At 34.2% G+C, this 10741-nt stretch overlaps 1 long non-coding RNA gene across 3 annotated transcripts; it reads right to left on the bottom strand.

Moving 5' to 3' along the window:
* Window positions 1-4369: 4369 nt before the first annotated feature.
* LOC133681477 (uncharacterized) lies at window positions 4370-9894 on the bottom strand. Of its 3 annotated transcripts, XR_009836527.1 has the most exons (3): window positions 7504-9757; window positions 5702-6675; window positions 4370-4650 (listed from the first exon to the last, which is right to left on the bottom strand). It is a non-coding gene; the product is annotated as an uncharacterized LOC133681477 (long non-coding RNA). The 3 variants fall into 3 exon arrangements; XR_009836525.1 differs by lacking the exon at window positions 5702-6675 and having other exon boundaries at window positions 7504-9894; XR_009836526.1 differs by lacking the exons at window positions 4370-4650; window positions 5702-6675 and adding an exon at window positions 7003-7188 and having other exon boundaries at window positions 7504-9894.
* Window positions 9895-10741: the final 847 nt, after the last annotated feature.

Below are 10741 nucleotides of genomic sequence, written 5' to 3' on the forward strand. Positions count from 1 at the left end.
TCTATTTGTTGCCGTTGGACTTCTTCTTCCTCTTTTTTTTTTCCTTGCCTGTTATTCCAGAAAATGGAGATCAGGTCCTAGGCAGGCTATTTCCACAACTCCCTTGAGGCCACATATCTGCAGGGTTCCCACTTCCCCATTTCCGGTCAAAGCTAAGGAGATCCCAGGTAGTAAATAGAGGGGACTGTCAAGTAGATTTATCACCTATCACGAGCTATGATCATGGCATAATTATAATCGAGAGCCTACTTGGCCAAAGGAAATCTAGCTATTGAACCATCTTGTTGCAAGTCGCAATGTAATCTGACTTTTACGTAATAAAATAGAATTAAGAAAAACTAAAAGATAACGAAGGGTTGCAGTACTGTAGCTATGAAAAATCTAGCTCATAATTTAAGATTAATTCATTAAATATTTCCTTTTTTAGAAAGCAAATCCCCACATTTAAATTATATAGTGCTTTTGATATTTGATGTTCTTCAAGATTTGTATATATGAAATGATATATAAACTTTATTTGTATTAAAATAAGGTCCATGTAATCAGAGGAGAAAGAGTCAATGAGAGAGAAGGAAGGAGAGAGAATAATTTTTTTTATTTTTAAGTTTATCAAAACATGTTTTGAGGTTTAAAAGTAGTTTTTAATATTGTCGGGATGATTTTAAGATGTTTAATTTCCCAGCTAACTTTTGGTAACCTAATATCGTCTGCCTTTATTTTTTTTTATTGTTTTATTTTTTTTTATTGTCCATGCCAGCTTTTTTTTTCAATGCTGTTATTTTTCTATTATTTACTATTCTCTCAAGATAAAAATTTCTCAGTAACTAATGATTTATTTAGCACTCTTTCATTGTCAGGCTTCACATTCTTTCACTTATTAACTCTTTTTATTAGACTTTTGTAAAACAAATGTATTTTGTTTTTTTATTCATTAAAATTAAACATATTCATATAATATATTTAAACTTAAACATAAAATACACAGTGAGTTAAAAACTAAAAAATATATATTAAAATCAAAGAAATTACTTCTTCATTTTACTTTTATTCATATAAATTTACAAAATATAGTAAAATATATTTTATAGACTTTCCTGCAACAACACGCATGCAGTATAACATTACACACTATAAAGGGCGCACCATATAGATTCATTATTTATCGTTTCTACTGCCATGGTTTAAATTTTTTTAATGGTACCCTTATAGCTTCTTTTTAGATTTTACCCTTTGCTATTAATGACAAAAAAAAAAACTCAGTTTTCGCTATTTTGTTTCCTTTTCTTTCATTTTTGTACTCCGAAGCACGGAATCTATAAAAAATAAAAAAAAATAAAATGTAAGTTATTTAATGAATAAAGGTAATATTCAAACTTTTGAAAGTTTTGTAACACAAGGGCATAAGTGAAAAATTAATGAATCTATAAGGGGCAGAAAGAAGTTCACCTAACTACGTCCTATATCAAAAGAAAGAAACAAACCGGATCTGCCCTACAAAATGATAAAAGAGCATTCGTTTCATGTTAAAAAGTTGATCAGAATGCAGGTGTCCCTTCAAGCTAGACTTTCAAAGGGCTTTCGACTCGGTCTCCAGAGACATGCTTAATGTTACGGAAGCCATGGGTTTCGGGACAAAATGGCGAACTTGGATATCTCGGTGTCTTTCCACGAGTAAACTCCCAGTTCTTATAAATGGCTCTCCTCCCAGCTTAGTGTTCCAAGTGTTTTGGGTATCTATCAAGGTTATTCACCATCTCTCTCTTTTCTTCTCAATATCGCTGCAGATTCATTCAAAGAGTTAATGACTTGAATCTAATGCGGATATGAATGTTTTTTGTGCTCCAAAGTACAAAAGCGGCGCTTGGGATAATTACAACTATGAACCAAGCCCTTCTTTTTAAATGGGTCCGGCAATTCATTTACTCTGATAATGCTCAATGGAGATAGATTATTGCAGCCGACTATCAATCCACAACGATAGACTCACTAGTTTTTGTGAATGGCAGTGGCATAAACTTATCAGATACAAATATTCCTACTTTGACTAACATAATTGCGGAAAGTGCCCAATAAAGATCTAAAGACAAATGAGCAACGAACTAACATATAACTTCTAGCCTTAAGTTATTTTTTTTATGAGTTTTAATGTATTTTCAGGTAAAAATTATTTTGAAAAGTATTGTTATCCAATTTTTAATCCCATTCTTGAAAATAAAAATAAAAAAAACAAAAAATAGCAAGAAACAACAAAAAAATCAATAATGCGTTACAAAAAAATACATTATTGATTTTTTTTTTGTTATTTTCAACGTCTTTTCTAAAGAATTTTAAATTTAAAAAAAATCTATTTTTGATGCGTTCAGTTATTAACGCGCCTTTTGAGTTATCGTTAATGTTGTTTTTTTTTTCAAAAAATTCAAAACACAAAAAAAAATGAAAAATCAAAATAAACAAAGGGATCAAATATGAAAAGAAAGAAGTTGAGGGACCAAATTATTTTTTTGGATTACTTGGTCACCAACTTTGCTTGGAGACCAAGCAATTAAAAATAAAAATTTTGTTTTGCCTATAAATAAGTGGTTACACACATAAAAAAAGAAAGAACAATTTAAGAGAGATTTTAGAGGGGAAATGAGACCAGATAGTTAGTTAGAAAAAAAAAATCTCACACACACCTAAACACTCCCCCACTCATCAGCACACTAATACAAAAAAAAAAAAAAAAACACAAGAATCTCATGAGAAGAAAGGAGGGCAAAAAATAATTAACTCTTCTCCAACAAAACTCTCTTCACAGCCTTCACCACCGTGACCCAAACCACCAGCCAATACTAGCAACCCTAACATCAGTCCCCTCTCTCATCATCTTCCCTAGCTCTCAGCCAAAAGAAAAGTCTTACAACCACAACCTTTTCAGTCGCATCCCTCATAAGCCTCTGACTGACTACAGTCAATGGTAGCCAACAACCTCTATTCCAACCACTCAAACACACAATAATCTATCTTACTCAGAGTCCAAAGCCTCCCTTCAAAGAGAACCTAAAAACTCTCTTTCCAAACTCATCCTCAACCTCCATTAATAGTCTTTATTAATGGCAATATAACCACCAGCAACAGCTGAGCCAAACCATTTATGTCAGCGCCTCTAACTCAACCATGCATCCTTTTAACCAGACCCATGCTCACCAGTCATTAAGACCCAGCACCACCAATTAATAACCCTTATCAATGCCTCTAGTAACACTACCATCCAATAACGTCCATCCACTCAGCCACCACACCAATCACCCCTTCAAATTTTCTTTTTTTTTTTACCACCATCGACAGATCTCCTTCTATTCGAGAATCAAAACCAACAACCTAGCACAACAATCTCCATCTTTAAACGTGACACCAACAACCAGTAGCTCCCATGACGGTGGCTCCACTAACTCACAACATTCACGACAACTTCTTTCCCCATCTTCGACCATCAACACAACACCAAACAATGGTGGCATTGAATCTATAAAGAAGGAGAGAAGATCAATAGAGAGAGATAGAGGTAGATCCGAAGAGAAAAAAAAATAAAACTATTATTTTATGGATTTTTTCTTGGTTTTGCAGGTGATGTTGGTCTTAACCACTGGCACAAGGGGGAAAGGAAGACATCTTTTAGATCCACCTTGTTTTCCATTTCACTAGCGGCGGCACGTGGAACCACGCACTGATAGTGACGGTGGTGCATTGAACCCACGTGCCACTATCGTTTCTCCATTTCCAGCACTTTATAGCAGCCTCTGGAAGGTCTATTTTAGGATTCAAATGATTTTTTTTATGATTTGTGTTTAATTACAATGTTGTGTAAATATTTGTAATTGTATAAGTGTGGATAAGTTAGTAAAAAAGATGGGTGTGTGTATTTGTATTTTCTTACACGTTTTTGAATGTTTAAAATAAAAAAACAAAAAGAATTAAATATTTTTATTACATACGGTTTAGTCTCTCAAAAATAAAAAAATCATGTTTTTGTTTAATACACACATGTTAATAAAATATATATTTGCATGCATTTTGGATTTAATAACTAGTTTACTGAATTCAAGAGAATTTAGCCAATATTTAAATAACCTCTAAAATTTTACTTCATAAGAATTAATGGTCAATATTATGGTATAAACAATGAACTTACAAGTATGCTGATGTTTAAATATCAGGAGTTGATTAGAAAGTTTTTAGAATTATTCTGAATATTCATCAATTTTAATTGAGAATATTTTTCACCACAACATACGAGTTGTGGAAAACTTTTTCGCCTTTCAGGATAGGTGAACCTTATTAAGGTACATACACTAACCTTTTCCATAAGAATTCGTTTAGGCACATAAGCCCATAATAAATTTGAAATACCATATTTATTCGCATGAGTGAATTTAAATCACATTCAAATCACTTAATGCAGCTTAACTCAAGTAGGGTGTGATAAGGGTGTCAATACCTTCCCTAACCACAACCAATCCCTTACCTTTAAAATTTTTGATAAGATTAGTACATCCGGGCTTTCTAGCGATCCTTAATCAAACAGCTAGGTGGAGACTCCTGACCCTTCATTGTCGCTTGCCCACGTGCGATAAAAAAACAACTTCTATGCACCACACTCTTAAACATCCTCTAAAAATAAATAATTGTGAAAAAACATGAGTTTCCACGACTCAATGATTAATCAATATAAATATATCCAAGAATAATAAAATCAAAATACACATAACTTTCATAATATTTCATAACCCATCACATCATATACATAATTTACCAGCATAACCCATTACACCATATACAATCCCATCACACCATGTATATAACCTAGCTTCACACCACCTATCACACAAACTACATAACCTAACATCACACAATATATGTCACCCGTCACACCAAATATGTAACCCACCATCACACCAAGTTCACATATCTTATTTTATAATAAATATAAGGATACAATCACATATGCTTTATAAATATTTTTTAAAACATATTTACATCAATTACTCAAAATCACATATCAATTTCAAAACAAACGTATAGATACAAATTCATAATACTTCTAAGGAATATTTCTATTAATTACTCACAATTATGCAAAAGAGTATGTAAACCGCAATCTTTAACCAATTTCTTACAAATGAACGGTATATGGACTTTCAAAAAATCTAAACACAATTCAATGTATAATAAAATTAATTCCAAATTCAAATGAAAGCAATAAAATTGATAATAAACATAAATAAATCTCAACTATTTAGCAAAACCTATCTGAAAAATATAACCAGGGACTAAACAATAAGTTTTTAGAATTCAAGGGCAGAACCATAATTTTCCAAAAATAGGGATCAAACTATAATTCTGCCATCTTCAACCTCAAAACATATTTTCCAAACTCTCAACACAATTCTTTCTATACAATTCTTCAATAATTCCCTAGTTTCTTCCTAATATCAGTATCCCCCTGGGGGCTTTTATTCAAAACTCATCAATCAAATAAAAATACTTATCAATTTGTATTTATATGCATATAATATTAACCATACACAAATTAACTGCAACAAAATTACTCATATATCAACTAACATCATATAAACCCTGACCCTAACCTTCCACAACTTATTATAATTAAAAAGATACAAAACAATATAATAAAGCAATAAAAGAAGCTAAGTAAACTTACTCAAAAAGAAATAACTTATATGATGAATTGTTGTAGGTTAGAAACTTGAAGAGATTTTGCAGAGGGAATAGGCAGAGTTGGCTGGCGTTTTAGAGAAAGAAAAAAAAAAGGAAAGAGTAATGAGAAAGTTCAGTCAACTCTTGCTTTTATTTATATCTTGCGCTAGCAAAGGTAATTATACAATCAAGGCTCGGGTTAAAGGTCAACAAAAACAAATATACATATGTGGGCTAACATATGTATATAAAATATAAGACGCCACTCACAATTATTACTAGTAAAAATAAGCCAACATCAATCCACTTTTAATAAGAAGAACAAGGGTTACCAGATTTTCAAGAATTTGATATTCAATAATAAAACAAATAAAAACGTTATAGAGATTAAATATTCCTAGATTAGAAGAATTATTTTGAGATATTGTTCTCATAATAAACGCTTCCGAAGAGTTTTTGGATGCGTTGAACATGTTCAATATAGTTTTTGTCAATGAGTCTATAAAAGGATGCGTGCTGCCCATTAAAAAAAAAAGTAGATTCAACAGTGATATTACAAGAAAGTCATAGAGACAATCTTGGTTGAGAGGGCAGGGGTCGTTGCACTTCATGTCTGTAACAGGAAAGATTACAGTGCCTGAAAAAATTGTAGCTTTACCATCTTCCCAATTTCCACACCATGATCCGTCCTGACTCCTGACAGCGGAGTGAAAAGGGCGAAAGACAAAGTTTCATTGGATCCTTCAGTAATTTTCAAGGTCTAGGGCTCTAGGTGACACTTGTACGTACTTTTGTGGAGCTATATACTTACAAGGTCCTCAACTTCTCATCCAATGGCACACAGTTTTCATAGAGTTTTGGTCAAGTTGTACACATACCAGTCACACCATGGAAAATTGTGGTCATAATTAAAACCTTCATAGGAATTCATCAACATGGCCAAAGACCCCCCTCCCTCGGCTCCCACAAAATCAAAGACTAAAGCAAAAAATATCACGGATAAAAGCATGGGAGAAAGTGGTTTGCTTTATGTTTGCAAAGGTCAAAAAGATTCAATTTCCCAAAAGGCGGTGCTTTACGAGACAGCATTCATACATGCAATCCCCTTTTCAACAAAGGACTAGAGGAAAATTCTGAAACGGGAAAAGAGGGTAGAAAGAAAAAAAGAAGTCTAAGCGCCCATATCCTGGAGGTAAAACCATAAAGATTGGTCTTTGGTCTGATTGATCTCAAGGTACAAATGCAGACATGTATGTGTATATATATATATATATATTTGTGTGTGTGTGTGTGTGTGTAATAACATTAAAAAATGGAGTTTGCTTCCTAGATTCCAAACCAGCTTTAAAATATGAAACATATGTTGCAGAACGTTAGGTTACTCAGTGACATGGAATAAAAAGGATATTCATGGCTCCTTCTCCCTGACCTTAATTTTGCCTTTGCTCTCACTCTATGCGAGTTTCTTTAATTGTTGTGTTTCCATGAATGCTAGTGCGGAAGAGAGAGAGAGAAGATTAATTATTTAGGCCCATATACAACTGGCATGTATAAACGTATAAGCCTAGAGCATAGGTGACACGTTTGGCCATCTTTCAAATCATAATGTTTGTCTTTTCATCTTTTAGCAAGGATTTCATTAGTAAACTCACATGAGAAAAGCAAGGCAAATGATGGGCAAGGAGGCAAGCACGATGGAATAACAATGCTCACAAAAATTCAAACACCCATGTCATCCCTTGGCCTTAGCAATACAATAGCTACACAAGAAATAGAAAAAAGCTCACTGAAAACAAGAGGTTTTACCTGCATACTGATCCTCTAGAAAGCAATCAAGCTTTACGCTGGAAAAGTATGACATCGATCCATATTCCACATTGCGGGGAGACTTTATGAACCTGCTATTTAACGCGTGGCATATATAATCAAATGGTGAAACAAGAATCATTATCCATTCATTTCTAGCTAGTAGAGTTAAAATTAAGAAACAAGAGGATTTTGTGAGCTATCAGGAATGGGAACTTGTAACTTTAGACCAGTAGGCTTTAACTGAGGAGTTCACAACAATATCTCTTTGTTCGAAAAGAATTCGAAATGTAATCGAGAGATAACTTTGCCAAGACAGATTGTTTCATGTAATGTGAGAGTGACACAAAACACGCGGGCACAAACTCCTGGCAATAACATAATTGTTCTCAATTTAAAATATTCTTGGCATTTAACAGCAGTTCAAGGGAAAGCATAATAATAACAACAACAATAATGTTTACCCCTACTCAACCCAAAGGAAAAGAGGCCAAGAAACAGGTAGAATATAGCACACTTCATAAGTAGGCAGGCAGGCATGCATAGGAAGTTACCCATGTTCAAACATCCAGCTTTGATTTTAGAAAACAGCAAAACTCTTCTGAAAGAGGAAGCAAAGAAACCAAGGGCACGACTATAGAAAACTTTAAATATCTGAGCCAAAATGTTGTATCCAAAATTCATATCACGAGTATGCAAGTACGTCTAGATTTTCAGTACCACCAAGTTTTCTATCTCTTTCTATAGATAATCGAGAGACTCTTCAAACAATGACAGAAAGCGCATCACTTTCTTGCTTGTACATCTGCACACAGCACATGCCCTTTTCTCTGTAAAATATTGATTTGGAGATCAGAGCCAAACCTCAGAAACAACTGCAGCATGAGACACTATAAAACAGAACGAGTAAGAAGAGAGAAGAATAGAAGTATCATTTCCACCAAAAGTTGAAAGCCAGATCTGAAAATAGCACAAACAGACAGATCAGATACATGATGAAGCTATCATGGGAAAAATCTGCCTAATAATGCCGAGCCTTCGAAGGTTGTAGACTGACAGAAAAAACACCATCATCACATGATCAGAGAAAAAGCAAACCAGAAAAAGAGTAATGATGAAGCTTCTTAGTTCTCAGCATGGTCAAAACACATCATGATTACACCAATCTGCATATATACCAACAACCCTAAAGACTAAAATGAAAAAACTCATGATTAAAAAACTCCCAGGTTTTTTACCCCGAGCAAGATTACGATATACAAAACCAATTAAAGAAAAAAAAAGGATGATTAAAAATCAAACCTGTACATGCAACAGCCCATGATCAAGCCCTTGAGATGGAAGCAATGATTGGGGGGAATGAAGCCTGGTCCGACAACCCTAATACGTGATCAATCTTAAATAAGATACTAGATCTACAGGTAGAAAGTTCGATTAGATTGATCAAGAAAAAGTCCTCGAGCCAGACAACATTCCCCTCAAAAAAGAAGCTACCTTTGTTAGCAAATCTTGATCAATTCTTCCAAGTGAAAGAGGGAGATATATGGAATTTGATTTCGTGTGTGTGCGTGCCGGTGATTCTCAAACTATTCACTTTATCCCCCAAGAGTCTCGCCTATCTTGAAGGGGGTTGGTGAGAGAGAAAGATTGGTGATGATGAAGAGAATGATATGGTATGGGGGCTATATTAAGAAGAGTAAAAGGAGTGGAAAGCCAACGTTAAAAAAGACAAAAGATAGGTGCAGACCCGCCCCTACCAGCTGGGGTTTCTCAGTTCCAGAAATGACCACGACCCCATGCACCTTTCTCTCCCTCCCTCCCTCCCTCCCTCCCATCATCTCTAAAAAAACAAATCAAATACTATTCTAATAAGAACCCATTCACTTTCATGTTCATACATATCATGCCACCACTACTAAAATAGAGGGGTGGACTCCATGAAACATGTCTCTGTTATGGAAACCCTTATCCACCGTTGGATTTGCCAGATGACTGTGATGGTAACACCTCGTAAGAGATTGAACATGTACGTACCCAAGTGAAACCCACCATTAGATGATGGTTGGATGGTGTCATCAAACACGAACACTGTTGACTGTAACTGTGCTGTCTACTGTACTATGTAACCTAGAAATTAAATACCCATTATGGACCGTAGAATGGTGTGTACTATGCTAAGAAAACCTATTGTATGATTATAAAATAATTGATAAGAAGATAGTAAAGGAATCAAAGTAAAGGAGGCATAGAATTGGGTCAGAGGAGTGGTTGAGTTTTTGAGCTGCCCGATAATGGAAAGGCCCATTTAATATATATATATATCTACACTTTTTCGAATCAATTAATTGCGATTGGAATGAGAAAATTAAACGGTACAGTAGAATATAGTAATCCCTAAGTAGAAGAATTAAAAATAAAAATAAAAATAAAAATTGGGCATGAAAGAATGGACCCTCGTCTGCCGTGTCACTTTTTAGGCAGAGGCGAGAAATCCGAGGCGATGACCGACAGATAGAGCCAGGGGTCCACGCTTTCCTTTTCACTTTGCCTTTCTACCTTCCTTCTTGTTGCTTCAATTTCTTTTTTCTTTTTTTTCTTTTTAGATTTACATTGAAGCTAAAACCATGGAGTGTTCTTTAATGTTGAACGTAGTTTTGTTCTCTCCTTCTCTGTTGTTTCATAACTAAATCCAATTTTCTCTTTCAACTTCTTAAATATAAGTTAGCTCCCTTGTTAACAAGATCAGCTGTGTGAGGACGTTTTTAAAATTTTCCATTGAATTATAGAAAACAAAATGCAAAATACATTTGACAAAATGAAGTACTTACGGAGTTTTGAGTTTTGTGCGAGTGGTAAACTTCACTAACTCGGATGAGAGAGAACCATGTAAAACTTAATTACTTTGTCGTTTTCATTCGGTGAGAAACTGTTTTTTGAGCACTTATTCGATGTGACATACTGAGCTTGTTTGACGCTCACAACTCACTTGTTTTCTATGATATGCGATAGAATTAAGGATCAAAGACGTTGTTTACATGATTCTCGTTAATCTCTCTGTTTTTTTTTTCTTTTTTTGTAAGAATATGGCATGGGGGATTCAGCATACAGCATCCTAGCTTATGGTTGAATATTTAATTTATTTACCACAACAGCTTTTCATGCTCTTGGATCCAAGTTGACCTTGCTACTTACTCTTGAAAAAACCAAACAAAGTGATAGAAATGTAACATTACTCTAT

Source organism: Populus nigra, chromosome 2 (assembly GCF_951802175.1).
Source record: "Populus nigra chromosome 2, ddPopNigr1.1, whole genome shotgun sequence".
Lineage (NCBI taxonomy): Eukaryota > Viridiplantae > Streptophyta > Magnoliopsida > Malpighiales > Salicaceae > Populus > Populus nigra.